This window comes from Chinchilla lanigera, unplaced genomic scaffold, assembly GCF_000276665.1.
Source record: "Chinchilla lanigera isolate Chin_1 unplaced genomic scaffold, ChiLan1.0 scaffold00038, whole genome shotgun sequence".
Taxonomy (NCBI): domain Eukaryota; kingdom Metazoa; phylum Chordata; class Mammalia; order Rodentia; family Chinchillidae; genus Chinchilla; species Chinchilla lanigera.
In genome coordinates, this window is record NW_004955439.1 from 1,841,393 (window position 1) to 1,859,628 (window position 18,236).

General features: G+C 42.6%; 1 long non-coding RNA gene across 4 annotated transcripts in view; it reads left to right on the forward strand.

Annotated features, from left to right (window-relative positions):
• Nucleotides 1-2,504: 2,504 nt before the first annotated feature.
• The window catches only part of LOC102005183, a 37,439-nt gene continuing 21,707 nt past the window's right edge, over nt 2,505-18,236 (forward strand). For 3 of the 4 annotated variants that reach the window (XR_001235171.1, XR_001235170.1, XR_261965.2), the window contains exons 1-3: nt 2,505-3,021; nt 3,437-3,727; nt 9,410-9,590. This is a non-coding gene — a long non-coding RNA (uncharacterized LOC102005183). Of the gene's footprint in view, nt 3,022-3,436; nt 3,728-4,540; nt 5,078-9,409; nt 9,591-18,236 lie in introns of those variants that run through there. The other variant, XR_261966.2, reaches the window with a different exon arrangement.

The window sequence follows — 18,236 nt, forward strand, 5'->3', positions numbered from 1 at the left end:
TGTGGACCAGGGAAAAGTGACACTGGGGTGACTGGTCCTGAAATCCTCTGGATGGCAATAATGGCAGCTCTTGCATATTCCACATCAGCCACTGCTCTGAGGGTCTGATGTGTTCCCATTTAGCCCCTCAGTGTCCTCCCGAGGGGGTGCTGTCATTAAGCCTCACTTTGCAGATGAGGAACTGAGGCCTGGGGAGGTCCAGGGGCTCACTCGGGGTCACACAGCTGGGCACAGCAGAGCCTGCCTCCTCCCCAGGCAGTCTGCTTCTGGAGTCTGTATCTGGGCCCCAGGGCTATGCCTTCTGGAATCTAACAAGGTCACTGCAGCGGGTACATTGAAAGAGCAATCTGGAGAGGTCAGGTCAGTGTAGGAGGTCAGGGCGGCCCAGCTTGCGTGTTGGCAGAGGCTTGGTCTGCAGCAGAGGTTATCTGCACAAAGATTAGGCCTCCTGCCTGGCGTGCTAATGCTGCTGCTGACGTCAAGTGGCGCCAGCGCCTGTTTGTGTAGAACAGGGGCCCATAGGCATCTCTCACTGTGGATTGGGCTGTGAGACACCTGGAGGTATTAGGAGAGGTCTCTCCAATAGGCAGAGTAGAGGCGGCTTGGCACTACTTCCCATGCAACACTGGCAGCTGTCTCACTGTACCGTGACCTTGGCAGTTAATGTGTACACACACCATCCAATTTAGGTTCTCTGTAAGAAATCAACAGGGAAGCCACTTTGCACATTGTTTTATGTTTTAAAATCAGATGTGTTGAATGAAAGAAAATGAGTCACTCTGAAGATTTTAAGATTACTTCATTTTGAGTCAACAATCCCTAGAAACAGCAACCTATTTCTCATTGTGTTGAATACTTCAACATCTATAATTTCCAATGCTCTTGTTTCTCTTTAGACAGATTTGTCTCTCCTTTTTCTAACAAGGGGAGGGTGGGTATACGTTTGGCACCCAGAGCTCTGAGCCCTGTGGACTGATCGCTGAGCTACAGTGGTGGGGAGAAGCTTTGCCGGGGTCAAAGCCATCTGGCACCTTGGCAGCGGTGTCTTTGGAAAATTCACTCAGTCTGTTGCTGCCTTTGTTTCCTGAGTATAAAATATAGACAGTCCCAGCATCCACTTCATAGTGTTGGTGTAAAGTTTAAGTGGACTGCTACAGGACAAAATTACAATTTAAGTACTTTAACTGTACCTGTTTTCAATTCTGAAACGGAGCAGCATTTTCTTCCATAGGCCAGGATACGTGTTTCCATGGGCAGAGTGGGGAACTTCGCATTTTCGACAGAAGAGGGCTGAAAAAAAGCAGAAATGAAGAACAAAAAGCAGATTCGTCATTTCAAAGTTATTTTCTTCTGTGATGGGAACAGGACAATACAAAAATAACTGACTAATTTATAGCAGGTTGCTTCAGTTTTCTTTTTTCTCTCTGTGTGTGTAAGGGCCAGGCTGAAGGATTTCACTTTCATTCTAATTGAAGTGGCCTCTTCAGGCCCTTTGGCTGTTATCTTTCTAGGCTTGATTTCTCAAGGAGCTGAGAAATCACCTTAGTGAGTTGCAGCTTGGTGATGTGGAACTGAAAGGTGAATGACTCCATTTTGATTTCTATTCCAGTCTGTTAGGACCTGAGACAGAAGCTGGGTCCAAAACGGTCTTCTGTAATGTCTATTTAGCAATCCAATGAGTACAAAGCTCTTGGAGAGAAGCAGGGACCAGGCACATATTTTACCTGTTTATATTTAATACGACTATTTCAATCTGATAAATGAACAATTAAAATGGAAACAATCAGGCACACATGTGGGCCAACTTTGTTCTCTTCAGGGCATGTCCTGTTTGTGTCTTTGTGTCATTCTAATATGGTCCCACTTGACACATGGGCTGATGCCCAAAGATAGGCATTGATTCAAGAAAACGTAAGGAAGAAATGGCTTAGCTAGCTCCAGAACTCAGGTCTCCTTAAACCTACTTTGTTCATTCTTGAAAATAATCTTTCCGTGTAATTTATCATTAATTTCTAAGTGAGCAAGTTTTTATAAAGGAGAGTGTGTTTCAGCAGTCACCAATACTTAAAAGTCATGCGACAGCGGTGCAGAGGGACAAGACCTGCGCTCACAGTGCCAGATTCTTGGTAGTTCAGCAGCTGCTAGAGAAAGCCTTCGCTTAGTGTTTGTTCGTGGATCACAGAGCGTTAGAGGAAGTGTGTTAGGGATAGTCAGCTTTACTTACCTTTTCATTTCCTGGGTTAGGGAACATTTTCAGAGAGCTATATGCCTTTATTTGGAATACTGAACAAGTCAACATAAAACCTAAGAATCTAACTTCTTGGTCTAGCTCCAAGTGGGATACCCTTCCTTTTTAGCAGATTGCTGTCTTGGATAGAGCAGCAACACTAGGAGTGCTCCCAGGACCGCGGTGAGACTGGCGACAGCTTCCTTGCCGGCCTCCTATGCAGGCCTCTCCCACCTCCGCCCGCACCACACCAGGAGCAGCTGAGAGCAGGTGAGAGCTGGAGGAAGTAGGGGTCTGCCTTCGCTGCTTTAGAAAGTCTGGGGTGTGTAGCAGGACACGTACATCCTCCTTTCCCCGAATTACAGAGCAGCCTGCTCTTTTGCATACAGCCCTCTGTGGCCCATTTTCTATCATCTCTGAGCAGGTTTGGTAAATCATTAACTTCTCTGTGAATCCGTTTTTCCACTTGTAGAACAGATACAGCTCTGCACATTTTGTAAATTTTTTAAGAGACTGAAATGAACTAATAAGGGTACCTGACTTGGTATAGTGTCTGGCATAGGACTATAATTGGTGTCACTGATATTTTAGAACTGTTCTTTGATTCATCTGAGTGTGAATGGAAACTCTTGGAAACGAAGACAAGATCTGTGCTCCAGAATTCAAATCCTTTAGTCTGTGTCCAGTGCCTGGTTTCCACAACTTCAGTCCTCGGTGTTGTCGAGTGAAGACTTTGCCTGCCCCTTTTTGCAGAATCCCTAAGGGAGCTGGCTGCTTTCTTCTCTTATCGGAAGGTGTGATAAAAGACACACGTTGTTCTCATCCTGGATGCTAGTGAGAGTTGTGTGCACTGACACGAAGCAACCGCATGTGGAGAGGGAGAGGCCCCCGGGTTCAGAAGAGGGAGGGCACCGTGGTCTCTGGTCGCTGCCTTGCCTGTGCCACCCTGTGCAGGAAAGCAGTGTCAGGAAGGTGGGTCCTGATGATTTGTCTCAGGACTGACGTGCAGGCACTGCTGAGATCCCTGCACTGTTTGAGCAGGCTCCTCTCTCTACAACAGCACCTGAGTACTTAGCACTAGGGGCTCAGCCCAGGAAGTCACAGCGTTTTCCTGCCGGACTGCATGGCCACTTGCTTGCCTCTGTCTTCTGCTGCGCTGACTTTGTGCCCCTTGTGGGCCAAGTTATCTTACTTGTCTCTCTTTTTCAGATGAAACAGACTTCTAACCCCGGGAAATGTCATCAATTGTGAAACAAAGGATGAGGCTTGCCAGATTCTCCAGACTCAGGAGACAGAGTTGGGCTGGCCGGGCCACGTGGTACCTCACCCCTCGCCTCCTGTGCTTGGTCGGGCTGTGACTGTCGCCTCTTTTAATTGTCCTGTGAGTCGTGCCCATTCCTGTCAACCAGGTGCACGGCATCGCTTGCCCGGTTGTGTGACACCCAGGGCCACCCCATGGAAGGACGTACCAGTGCTTTTCCAAAGAAACTTGCTAGAAATGTAAGTCACGTATGTTATCTTAAATATTCTTGTAGTCACCTAAACAAGTAAAAAAAATGAAATTAAGTCTGAGAGTATTTTATTTGACCCAATTTATTCAAATGTCTTTTTTACATGCAATCAATATAAAAAAACAGAGATATTTTATATTCTTCCCCTCCCCCCAATCTTTAAAATCTAATGTGTGCTTTGTATTTATAAAGCCTCTTAGTTTTGGCCAGCCACATTGTAAGTGCTCAGTTGCCACACATGACGGGTCACTATGGTAACAAGCAGGGTAGTATTATGCCATTAATATTCCAGCTAATGTACAATTGTATAAACAACAGTTTTCTTGAAAATTGTTATAAAAAGTCTTGTTTTAACACAAAATTAGTAAATTCTTTTTTTTTGTTTGTTTTCTGGTACCAGGAATCGAACTCACGACCTCGTGCTTGCCAGACAGGCACTGTGCCGCTGAGCTAAATCCCCAGCCCCCAAATTAGTAAATTATGACAATTTTCTAATAGAAGCAAAGGGTCTGAAGGAAGTGGTATATTTTTTCTAATGTGCACAAAGATGCTGTCTTGCCCAGTGGTGGCCTTGCTACCACAGGGCTTTTGCATGTACTGTTCCCTCTCCCTGGAGGTCCACCCTTACCCCACCACCTGATCATTCAGCCTCGGTTCATGTTTCTGTTAGTGTTGGATTGTCTGTGGAGCCTGGATTCTGTCCTCTTACAGGTCCCTGTTTCTTGGCTTCCTAGAATTATTTGAACTTATAATAATATATTTACAGGTAAGATGATTTGATTCAATTCTGTCTCCAATACAGAACAGCTCTGAAAGGACGGATTCCCATCTGGTCTTATTCACCACTGAATCCCCAGGTGGGAGCATAGCACTTGGAGCATAAAAGAAACCTTCACAGATGCACTGAGCCATGGGCTGGCCGGCCACAGGGGCCAGTATCACCCAGCCCAAGCAATGTGGGTGGATGAGACACACATGTTCTCATGGCTCTGGACATAGACACTTGTGCTCTGCCACTGGGATCAGGCGGAGACTAGACTGCTATTCTGGTCACTCCAGAGAGGAAAGCTGCCTGTCCCACCCTCTACTGCTGAAGTGTGTTTCCTGGCCAAAGCCTGCTGGTGCATCTGACCATCTCACCAGCATCCCCTGTGGATGTCTTCTAGTGCAGCTGCTCTATTTCCTTACAGAGCCGAACCACTGAGTTTTATCTCTGGCTCATTCAGGAGATTCATTCTTTAATGGTCACTTTCAAAGAAACACATTTTGAAAGCAGGCCCATTGGTTTTATAGAAAGCTAGCTATTCAGGCAATAAAACACACAGTTGTTTGAAATGTACAAGATTGTGCAAGTTCTTATCTGAACCCTGGGAGCTGACAAGCTGGGAAATTTACTCAATTGTGTCACACATGGTCTTCTCCCTTCCCGTTCCCAGTGTTGCTATCAATAAATAAAATCCACCTTTGGGATAGTTACAAATCAATGTTATGTGTTGTGAACACAAGACACAATTCTTTGTTAATCCCTGAGCCTTGCTTATATGCCTATGGTATTAAGCACAGTGGTTAAGATTCAGAGCTTTAATGTCATCAGACTACCTGGCTTCAATTCTTGGCACTGTCAATTCTCTAGATGTGTGCTTTTGGGGAAGCTACTGAACTCTTTGGAGCTCAATTTTTCCTTCTATAAAAAGAAGGATTAAAAGAAGAATCTATCTTATAAGTATGTTCTGAAGCTTAAGAGAGTTATTGACTATACAGTACTCATGTAGTGTGGGATACATAGGGCCATTTCTCCCCAGAAGTTACATTTATTTTTGTTTGTGTCCCTCTCACACAGAAGAGTTAGTTGAGAATGGACACTCAGGTAATCATTGTACAGACACAGCCTACACAGTTAGAGGAGAAATGAAGTCCAGAAGTCATTAAACTTTTGATTGTTCCTTGAGTCTTTCTTACTAAGGCCTTATTAAAAGATGCTGCAGGAAAAAAAGACCTCTAATGAGTAAAGTAAAAATAGAACTGATAGTTTTAGAATGCTGAGGCAGCTGTCACTGAGGTCTCTTTCCTGTCTCAGAATCTGAATCTTGTGGCAGAAAGGAAAAATAGTTAAGAGATAGAAAAGGCAAGTGAAATACTTCCTAGCATGCACTGCTCAGATAAGCCAGTTCATTCTAATGGGACTCTTGTGCATCTTGTGGGTAATATGCCTCATTTGGGGAGGAAGAGAAAGACGAGGAAAGCCTTCCTGCTCTACTTCAATCACGAGGTAGGAGAAAAAGAATTTACTGCATATGTGGAAAAGAACTTGATCAGTGAGGGGGCTGGGGATTTAGCTCAGTGGCACAGCACCTGCCTGGCAAGCGTGAGGTCATGAGTTTGATTCTCGGTACTGGAAAAAAACCAACCAAACAAACAAACAAACAAAAAAAGAACTTGATCAGTGACATGGCTCTAATATGTAAGCCAGATTTTAACTTAATTTCTCTTATTCATTGTTTTCATTACTTTTCTCTCATTGCTGAGACAAAATACCTGATGCCCAAAGTTAAGGAAGGAAAGGTTTATTTAGCTCACTGTTTGTGGAGGTGTCAGTCCATACTCAGCTGGCTCCAAGGCAGAGTGGCACATGGCACAGGGCAACCATTCATGGAGGTAGAAGATAGCAAAAGCAGCAAGAGCAAAAGGGAGGAGCGGTAGCTGGAAGAGCAAGCCTCTTTCCCTCTCTTACACTGTATGCAAACTACCTGCCCCAGGGCGGGTGTAGCACTCACATCCATAATTCCAACTTTGGACCATGGATCAATCATAACTCTAGAAGTCTGCACCCATGACTGCATGAGGCTTTGGGGGGACATCCAGACACAAACCATAACATTCATGCAACCCCATTTATCTGCTTGCTTGATGCCAGGCACTATGCTAGGCACCAGGGACCGAGCAGTGAGAATAGACAGTGGTTAGTGAGCTCACGTGGGAATGGGAAGACAGACAAAAACCAATAAAGGTATGTGGAACAGATCAGGTAGGAGAAAAATGAAAATGGTAAAGCTACAGGGGGAGGTTTTAGAAAGCATGGTGTGGCAGTCCTCTCAGCTAATGTCACAATTTAGATTTTATTTATTTGAAAATCTCATCCTTTGTACAACTTATTAAACAAACCCTAATTGAGTATTGAATGTGTGTTAGGTTCTTGCTAAGAGGTGGAAACATAGTAATGAACAAAACTGACAAAGTTCCTTCCTCTTATGGAACTTTCGTTCTTACAGAAAAGGGGAAGCACATCTTTTCTCCCAAGGGCTGGCTGAAGCACAGGATGAGTTCCTTCTAGGCATCTTTGAAATTGACTCAAAGTCTCTAAAGTAGAGAGTTTGGTAAGATATTGTGTCCCCATGATATAGTTACATGACTACCTGTTAATCTCCTCTTTCAGATATACACTACCTACTTTCCCATACATATATCCATCACTTGAAGTAATAATAAGTAATATGTATTTGCTTTTCTGTATCTGGTGGCACCAGATTCATTTATTAATAGCTTTCCAGCAGCTCTGCCTACATATTCCCAGGCTCTGAAACTCAGCACCAAACATAAAACTCTTACTTTCCTTCAAGAAGTCTCTATCTGCTATGTGTCCTCTCTTCCTTAGAAGCTCCCCCACTTCCGTCATCAGACTGGAGCCAGATGTCTAAGGATCACCACCGAGTTTCTTTTCTGTTGTACTACTGTAGGTGGCTCAGTCCTGTTGGTTCTGCTTCTCTACATCACTGGATCCCGTCCTGACCTCACTGTGGCCCAACTGTCTCAGGTCTGCAGATACTGATCATCTTTTGCTAATTTTTAATGTCATCCTTGACATAGCTAACAGAGATCTGAAGATGTGAATCTGATCATTTACATTTTGCTACTGAAAATTCTTTCAGGGTTTTCAGTGAGCTACTACAGGTTAAAACTTTCTGGCGTGGTGCACAAGGCCCTCTCAGACCAGCTCCAACTCATCTCGTGCAGTTCTGTGTGGCAGTGTCAGCAACCATCCTCTTCCTCCTCGGGCTCTCAAATGGTGCCAAGCACCTCCGATCATGGCTTTGTTAGTATCACACTTACATAACTTTTACAACACTCTCATCAGGTAGATAGTATTATTACCTCCACTTTACAGAAGGTTTAACATCCCCACGGGGACAAAGGTAAGGAACTGAGACTTCAATATAAGTGTATCTTTTTGAGTGTGAGTTTATAACCATGTTGCCTTAAATTATACCCATTCCATTCAATTGTAACAAACTTCTTTACCTCCGTGGCATTTGCATGTACTATCTCCCACAACCAGCTGTGCCTTCCTCTAGCTTTGCAAGACACTTTTGAGACAGAAACCTCTGCCCAGGGTGTACACCATTCCCCTCAACTGCTACCAGGCCCCAGCTCTTGTCTGTTGCATCTCCTGGAATCCTTCAGAGCAGGAAGTGTATTTTATTATTTGTGCTACTCTAGCACCTAGGATAGTGCGTAAACACGGTAGGCACTGAGCAAACGCTTGTGAAATAAATGAATGCATGTATGAATGAATATATGACTTTGGGAACTGGATCTGGGATTAACTTACCCACCAGCTGTAAGTCTCTACTTTTGTCTGCTAAACTCCTTCTCTGAAGTTTCCAGCACATATATTCTAAACTAAACATGCTTTGATGTATCCTTTTATTTATTCATTCTTCAAGAGTGCATTGAGTTCTGTTAAGTCCTAGCTAAACTCTGTGATGCCAAAATGAAGCACAAGAATCACTGTCCCCGAAGACCTCACTATGCAAGACAGTAAAGACAACGAACCAGTCAAACGAGTATGATGTAATGAAATACGTGCTTAAAAGAAGGCTTATGTAATGGGTTGAGTCTGCAAAAAGAAAGGAATTTGTACTCAATTTAAGGACACCATGAAAGAATTTACAAGGGGATAACAATTGCTGAGTACGAAATGTGACAGTTATCTGAATCAAATTGGAGCTGTGTCAAGGATTGTTATACCTAATTGTCTGATAACCATCACAGAGACACTGTCAGAATCACAAAGGTCACTGCAACATTCAGCAAAGAATCTTTCTACAAGGGTAACTTCCCAGCAACTATCTGTCCAACCTTGAAATGCCACCACTTGTTATTAATCATTGAGGCCAAGGAAAACTGTTTGACAGTATCTGTTTTAATCCCCCTCCTTTTCGTCCTTGAAAACATTCCCTTGTCTCAATCCCTTTGACTAGGCCCCTAGGTTACTCTGCCATGTGTATTCTCCTTGCAGTGCAAAAAATAAATCATTCTTTGGAGAATCTCCCTGTGATTGTGTCTTGTCTGTATTAGATTGACATGAGTCTAGAAGGATGTGTGGAAGTCAAGCAGAAAATGTGGGAGGGGAAATAATTCCAGGATTGTAGAAATGCTTGAGACGAAGGGTGTTTGAAGCATATGCACAGGGGCGCAGAGGTATGTGGGTTTGTGCAATGATAGAGGATGGCTCCACACTGGAGGTGGATGCAGAGACAGCAGGGCCTAGGACAACACACATTTCAGATGCCCTGAGCAGTGTAGACCATAAAGACTGGGACACCAGTAAAGTCATTTGAATAAGTGAGTGAAGATCTGTTTTTCTTGTTTATTTGTTTGTTTTGGCTTTCAGAATCACACCCCTAGGATCCAGGTGGAGAACTGATAAGACCTTGGGTAAGAACAGCTCTTGGGAGAGTGCAAAAGAAGGGACGAACTTGAAACACACTTGCTTGAGAGAGAACAAAGGGAACTTGTTAACTGACTGAACATGGGGCAACCATAAAGAAAAGAATGGAAGAAGAGAGGTCAAGGTTGGTGCCACTGAGCTTGGGATATATGGCTTTACCTTTCAGGGGAGAGAGTGATTCAAAAATGATAAGAGGCTGATGAATGTTTTAAAAAATGTACTCATTTAATTTGCTGAAAATTTCCCTTAAAAGCTCTCCCTGCCCCATAGGTTGACTTTTATATATTTAAATACATTTGTATTTGAAAAGAATTTACAATACATTTGTATTTGAAAAGAATTTACACAAATTGTATTTATTTAAATACAATTTACATTTGTATTTACAAAGAATTTACTTGTGTCTGAGATATCTTCAGCAATAATTATTTAGTGAATTCATTCAAAGTTAGTGGTTCTGCAGTTTTTTAAGGCCCTTGGGAACCAGAAATCTAAGCAGGCAGAGCGTGAAGGCCACCTCTGCGTTGTGTCTCTGACAGCTCCTCTGCCTTGGTCTCTCCTAATGCTGGGTTTTCATTTGGAATCCAGAAATGTCTCTGGAGCTTTATAATCTTCAAAATTACTAGTTTAAATATCAGTTATTCATGCAATATGTTTTATTGAGTGTAAATGTTTAGCTGCAGTTCTGCATCATGGAGTGTTTCTTTGTTTTGTTTTTATTGTTTCTGTCTTGGAAAGTGGAGATTATGTTAGGAGATCTCTAGTCATAAACTTAGCATAGATGTCTGTTTTAAATCACAGATAAGATTGTTTCCCTTGCCATAATAAACATGCAAGCATCTTAAGCCACACCATACCATAGAATCAAATATCTTCCACGAAAGCAAGCCACAGGGTCCCTCGTCACTCTGTTGCCATGGACCTCAATGGTAAAAGAAGTAGAGAATGAAAGCTAGCCGTAGAGCAGCTAAGAATTAACACATGCTATTGTTTTTGAGTTTTCCAAATATTTTCGAACTCCCCTTGTGTTTTTTGTGCTTTGTACTCCAAACTCCTGCCAAAACCTCCTCCAGTGACATTCCTTCCTGGGTTCCCAAGTCATCTGGATAGCAAACAAGATTTCTCCTAGGTCATAAATCTCAAGGACACATTTATTTATGTTAAAAATGAGGAGATGACTAGAATCCATATTTTTACCATTTGGGGGTCACAAATTGATCTTTTAAAATGAGACTTTTGCTGAGCTGAGATGATCTACTTTTGATTTGCACTTTTACAATGAATTTCAACTGAGTAAATACTCAAAACATATCTGAAATGAAAACCACATACCATGTGGCTTTACTAAATGTAGAAGTTAAAGAAAAGATGGTAGAACAAAAGACTTCAGAAAGCCAGATAACTTTAACTGAAAGTGCAGACGTAGATATATAGCTCTTTTCCTGAAATATACATATATTTCACTACCCATGGACAAACCATTCTTAGAAAAATTCTGCTTTCATCTCTTTTGTTGAATACTCTGAATTTTCAGTTGAATGCTCTGAATTTTCAGGGTGAATTTTTCTGTTACTATAATTAAATTATCTAGTTAAAAAAAGGTACTTTTCCTTTTTTTTTTACCTATATTTAGTGGAATTTCTAATATGTCTTTCAGATTTCATGTCAACTCACTAAATTTCAAAGCATCTAATAAAGATGACTAACATTATAATTTAAAACCAGTTGGTTCTATCCTGTAGCCAAAAACCCCCAAACCAAACCAAACCAAACCAAGAAAAAACAGGCAAGGGGAATATATCGTTCTAAAAGTTGAGCGGTTTATTTCTTATTATTTAAAATCTATGTTCCACTTTTTTTGGTTGCTTTTGAAAGTTGACATGTATTCTGTGATTTTAAAAGATTATGAAAAAAGTTTGCAAGGAAAAGGAAACACATCTCTGACCACACTAATATTTTAAACTCCTTTGGTATGTACAGATTAAAATCTATTGTAGCTTGTGTGTGGGATTATGTAGCTATGCATTATTTTAACAAACTTTTTGCAACATAAAGAACAATTGTGTAAAAATAAGAATAATCATGCTCTTATTTTTGAGGTTGTGTGTTCATTGATGCTACTGATGTCCTGAAGGGATTTTTTTTTTTTTTTTTTGGTTTTGGTTTTTCTCCGGTACTGGGAACTGAACTCATGACCTTGCGCTTGCAAGGTAGGCGCTTTGCCGCTGAGCTAAATCCCCAGCCCCCTGAAGGGATATTTTATTCTCTAAATTCAGGCTTTTGGCTAAGATTGCCAATTAACAGTTTCCCTAGGTTTAATCTCTTGTGCATGCAAACTGTCACAAGTGAAAAAATAAAAGACCCACATACCACAAACTTCAGGTTGGCTCTGTGACATGCTGGCTCTTGTTTTGACAAATGTCTAAAATTATAACAACTAATTGATTGCATTTCCACAAGGGAAACCATATAGGAAAATAGCCCTAGGCTATGAAAGTTATTGGAACTTTTGCTTTGGTTACCTTTATGTCAAGGTCCAGCTTAGCTCCGTGCTAATACTATTTTTTGTTTTTACTTTCTCAAAAAATTAATTATATCTGTAAGCTAATTAACTGGCTATTTGAATTTCTTTAGTGTACATAGAAAGAACTGCTGGGGTAGAATGAATGCAGAGTAATGTTTTTCTCTCCATTCTCCTCCTTTCTCCTCTGCTCCCTCCCACCCCTATAGGCTCGAGGAGGGACCTGGCTATTAGTGATTAAATATTTAATCTTACATTTCTCTTTAAAAAGGTAGCTAAAAATACATAATGGGGCAAGTTTGACTGAATATGTAAAAAGCCTGCTGGAATCAGGGTGGGTTGTAAATTGGATGTGGGTGGGTGATGTGAAGTGGTCATCTGTCCAGTGGGGGATATTTAGGACATCTTAGTGGCATGGAAAGAAGCATCCTACAGTCATGGGGCCATCTTTGGGGCTTATTTGGGTCTTTGACAACTGTATTCTTTTTCAGTCCTGCATATCAAAAGGGATCTCACCAAAGTTTAGAAAGCCCGGAGGACAGAGATAGGCTCTCAATATAAAGCCCTAGAATGGCGAACAAGGAGCCAGGAAGAATGCCATCTAAGACTGTGCATAATTACTCTTCCAGATCTTTGAAGGGCATTGTGAGGAAGAGGGGTTACACGTATTCACCATAACTGCAGTGAGTGGAATTCTGCACACAGATAGAAGAAACCATTTTATTTGGTGGGGCTGCACATGCCTTGAACCCACGGCCTTGCACATGCTAGGCATGCACTTTACTGCTGAGCTACACCTTCAGCCCCATAGAAGACATTTTTCATGGCCCCAGGTCTTTGAGGCGGGAGTCAAGTGATACAGGATATAGAGAGAGCCTGTTGCGTGGGGTGAATAGCGTGAGGGGTCACTTTTGGCACAATCAAACTGGACAATTTACGGCATCTCCTAGTGGTGAAGATCAGATTCTGTTAGTAGATATGAATTATCTGTGTTTCTAAATATGCAAAGCTTCACCCTATATAATAGGTTCTCTGTAAAAAACAGAATGGAAATGCCACTAGAGGGGCACCTGGCTAAATTCTGGAGTTCCGGAAAGAGGTTGCCTGGGTTTACCACGATGAGGCAAAATATTTAATTTCTCAATTTCCATATGTGTGAAATGGGAGTGTAAGAAAACATATTTCATAAGGTTGTAGTGAAGATTAAATGAATGAATAAATGTAAAGGTGTTAGACTAGGGATTTGGACAAGTGAGCTACCTATACGGTTACCTGTTATCACCATGGTTGTTCATACTAAGCTAAAGCTGCATCTTAGCTGAATTCAAGTAATAACACATTCAGATGGTAAAGTTCTGTAGAACAAGATTTCATCAGGAAAGCTGCTCTCAGTTAATCCTTGACCTTTTGTAACTGCATACGGAGCATCTATCTAGAGACCTGTCCATTTAGTAGGCAAGAATTTTTCTGACTGAAAACAAATACTGAAATGCCAGACATTCTTATTCAATTAATTGCTTTTGCCATAAGCCAATAAACAATTTAGTTACTATTTCTTGGTCTTAGTTTCATCTGAAGCACCCAGTTTTCCAATTCATCCTTGCTGGCAAAACCCTTAATCATTAGTCTAGTAACAAAACGAGTGCCAGTTCAGAGAATCAGTCTGAAATGACTTTCCTTGAATTTTAAACAAATAAATAATACCTGCATTAGAGTATGTTTAGTGCAAGAATGTACCATAGCAGTGAAAGAATCCAGCAAGAGTAGAAAGGGACATTTTAAATCAGGGGATAAACAATCATAGGTGTAATAGGTTATTCACGTTGCACCTTTTACCCCCTCTCTCCCTTAGTAATGTTTAACAAGGCTTTATTGATTACAATAGCCTTGATTTGTAAATAGGAACAAAAGATCACATTGTGGGCACCAGACCAATCCCTGCATACAACATCTGCAAGCCAAAGACTTCATTAATAATTGATTTTAGGAGGATTGTATGAGCCCACACGGGCCTGTCTTGCCAGCATTCTTCCTCATAATGTATTGCTTGATTTATGAATAACTGTAGGATATTTGTTCTGGAAGTCACCACGGACTGGAAATCGGAGGACCTATTCAGAAGCAGAGCCAGACGTTCTGACTCCTGTTATAAAGCCTTTGACACTAAATATATGTGGTCTCTTTTGTTAACAGAATCTTAACGTTGGATGCAGACATAAGGAGTCTGACAGCTCATTGATATAAAATGTTTCTCCAAGCAGGTCACTATGGATGATCTTCAAACACTCCTGATTTCATCTTCTGAGCACCTCCATGAGACTGAACTTCTGTGGGGATTGGGTTTCAGAAATTGTTCAATGAGAAACAGCCCCTGGCAAGTAGGAAATGACCACAATGGGCCCAATTCGTAGTCCAGAGCTCTATGCAACACTGTACAGCACACTCACCGGAAACTATAGTTTTTGCCGCTCACTAACATCCAGGAAGTCAGGTGTGATTAGTGGGTCATACTTGCTCTTTTCTTAATTGCCTGCCTCTCATTTATGAAGAAGGCCATGGTACTGCTTCAGCAGCCCTAGCACTTGCCTGGCATCTCTGATATCTTAAGTACTTATGGATCGTGTTTCTACCTTGCCCATGGTGAGTAGGCTGGATACTTGGCTTCTAGTTTGGCACTGGTCATCCTTAGCTCCATGATGTATGGGTCAGTAGCAAATCACTGCTGGTCCTACCCGTATCTGACAGCCTAGCCTCTTGTTTGTCTGAGAAGACAGTTTTATTCATTTCCAGACTTGTTAGTTGTGTGAATTTATTGTAACATATTGCTCAGGCCATGACTGTAGCTGTGGCTGGACCGGGCTGCTGTGGCACTCCTTGCTGGGGTCCACCTTCAACTGTGTCTCGTTTCACACAGCTGAGTGCTCTAACTCTAACACAAGGGATGTGTTTTTCACACAGCTGAGTGCTCTAACTCTAACACAAGGGATGTGTTTTTCACACAGCTGAGTGCTCTAACTCTAACACAAGGGATGCGTTTTTCACCTTTCTACACTCAACAGTGGCCACTGCCACCTAGAGATGAGGCTGGAACTTCTACTGCCCATGGCTTATCGACACCTCCCAGCTACAAAAGGATATGGCTCAGTTTGGCAAGAGATGGCAGCAGTATCAGCTCCAGGTTCCACAGGTGGTGAGAGGAGGGGAAGAGGGTGGAGGCATTGCCAAGGCTTGGAGCCTTGAAATAAAAATACAGTGCAGACTGAGGTTATGAAGAAAGTCTGGGGAAGACTTCTTGATGACACTGCACAATGTCCCAATGTAACTCAACCTTTCCAGAGCTTTGATGAGAACAGAAGCTCCTCTTGACCGTTTTCCACCTCCTGCATGCATGGTGATCCCCTGTTCTTTCTTCTTTCATAGGGGTATTCTTTTGCTAACTGTAAGTGTCCACAATTTCTGACACCCATAATAAGGGCCCATTGAAATGTAGGGTAACCAGCCTCTGCTGGGTATGGGCGCAGTTCCCTCTGTCATTGGCCAGCCCTGGGAGATTCCTGTGCTTTACTGGCTTCTACTCAGATCACCGCACTCCCCCGCCCTCGCCGCCCTGTCCCAGCCTCAGGAAGATGTATTTTACATCACAGCGAACTGCTAGACTCTGAGATGTGGGGTGGCATGGTCCCACCAGTCAGACTCTGACAGGCACAGACCCCATTACCTCCCATTTGAGGGAACCAGTGGTCTTTGGGAAAACCACGCCACTATATTTTATATGGAGCTGACCAGTATCTTAGTCCTTTTTGTATTGTTATAACAAAATGTCTGAGATGAGGTAACTTACGCAGTAAATAGGTTTATTTAGCTCATAGTTTTGGAGGCCTCAGGATATGGCACTGGCATCTGCTTGGCTCTGGTGAGGACCTTCTGGCTCTATCCCAGCATAGCAGATGGCACGATGCCAGGAGTCTGTGCAAGATCGAGAGATCACATGGCAAGACAAGAAATAAGAGCAAGTCAAGGTGCCAAGTCACTACTTTTTATAGCAAACCATTCTTGTGGGAACAGTAAGTCGTCCCTGCAAGAACCAATCCATTCTGCATTAATCCATGGTGGCTTATGACATAATTACCTTCCATTAGGCCTCACCACTTAGAGATTTCTTCACCTCAGTGCTACCACACTGGGGCCAAGCTTCAAGCACACAAACCTTTGGGAAATAGACCATAGCCAAACAATAGCACCCCACAGTCTTCTGGACAGCCTCACCTCAGTGTCTGTGCTTCTGTCTATCAACTTCCACCTTCACTGGGGCTATTATGACAGGGACTCCAGTTAAACATGCCCCTCACAGAAAGGCATTTCCTGGCCTAGAGGAAGAAAATCAACCTGCAGTCTGGACTGTTATTGTGAAATCACATTGGTGCTGCTGGCTGTTTCCTCGCTAGTAGAGATAGTTTTCTTTCTTCAAAAACCTTTTTTCATGTTTTCAGTGCTGGGGATCAAACCCAGAGATTCACACAGGCTGGGAAAACACCCAGATTGTAAATATTTTAGGTTTTATAGGCCACAATTTCTCTCTGGCAACCACTCAGCTCTGATGTTGTAGAGCAAAAGCTGCCACAGAGAATATGTAAATGAATGAGCCCGGCTGCGTTCCCATAAAACTGACTTGCAAAACCAGGCAGTGAGCCATAGTTCTCAGATACCTGGGGTATTACTGTACTCCTTCCAGGATGCTCCTGAAAAATGTACTAGTCAGTCTTCAGCAGAGTTTTGGGATCATATTTTGTAGTCAAGCAGGCCATGAAAGAGCTGACAGAATTTCAGCTCTTCCCGAATGGCAGCCCTGCTTAAGTCAATGAAAGACATCTAGTTCTTTTTAGGATTTGTCCCTTCATTTCTGTCTTAAGGACATTCTGCCTCTTTTTCTCTGTCTCTATTTAAATACCACTCCTCCTTTAAGGCTCCTGATGATTCAGACCCTAGATCAGATTAGCTCTTTCTGTTGTATGTTGTCTCTAAGTTTCACAAGAGCAGATCACAGTCATTGTCTAGCACATCAAAGCTCCTGGTATGTGTCCATTTATGGTCTGATATTTTGCAATTGTTCTGTTGTACTTATTCTCCAAGGGTGCTTGTTCCAAAAGGTGGCGCCAATGAATAAATAATTCTACTTGGTAATGGCACCCACTTTGTCACAGGTACACTGGAACTCTGGTAATATGATAGGATCTGGGACCACAGTTCTCAACAGAATGAGTATCACAGTCTACTTGGTGTCACCTTCTTTTCTGAATGTTTAGAGTCTCCAGGTTTAATTGGGTGAGCAGCTAAAGCCACAGAAGAGACACTCTCAGAAGGGCACACATGGAGATGAAAGGTTGGAGGATTCCATGGTCATTGCCTCTGTTTATAGCTGACAAAGGTGACCACACATACACGGTCACACATATGTGTATATATGTGGCCACACATACATATATCTGCATGATTCGGGCTTCTGAGAGCTGCAGGGTCCTCAGAGGCAGCTGTGAGGACAGAGTGTCATTGGAGCTGGATTATGAGGTAGGCAGTGGAGGAGGCAGCCTGACCTCAGGTCACTCCCACCTCCCTGTGGTCAGATTGGAAGGAGAGTTTAGAAATGACACACCCAAATCTACATGTCAGCTCCAGTCCTGCCAGGAAGAAATCATGTAAATAAGGCTGTGTCTTAGTGACTTTCTCACTGAGACACAATACCAGTGCTCAAAACTTAAAAGAGGAGAGGTGCATTTTGGCTCACGGTCTGTAGAAGTTTCAGTTCATAGTGGACTGGCTCTAAGGCGGGACAGCATGACAGAGCGTATTGCTGAAGGAGAGCTGTCACTTCATGGAAGACTTGTAACAGAGCAAAGAGAGGAGCTTCTGGGCTGTGCCTCGTCTGACCAGACTCTCCTAACAGCATGCCAGCTACAACGCTCCCATCATCCACTCACCTTCCAAACACCTGAAGTTTCAGGGGCTATTTTAGGTCTAAACCATAACAGTCTGGTTATCCTTTGTGGTCTGGCAGTGCAGCTTCAGAGGCATAAGTGTCCAGTTTGCTTCTGATCTCATGGGACATTCACTTAATGAACGGGATGCTAACCTTGCCATGAAATTCTGCAGTAACAGTATCAGGCAATGCATCGTATCATGATATTAGCTTTTAGCTGTATGAGAAATTTCTAAAATCATTTGGAGAACAATGTTAGCCCAGCCACGTAGCTA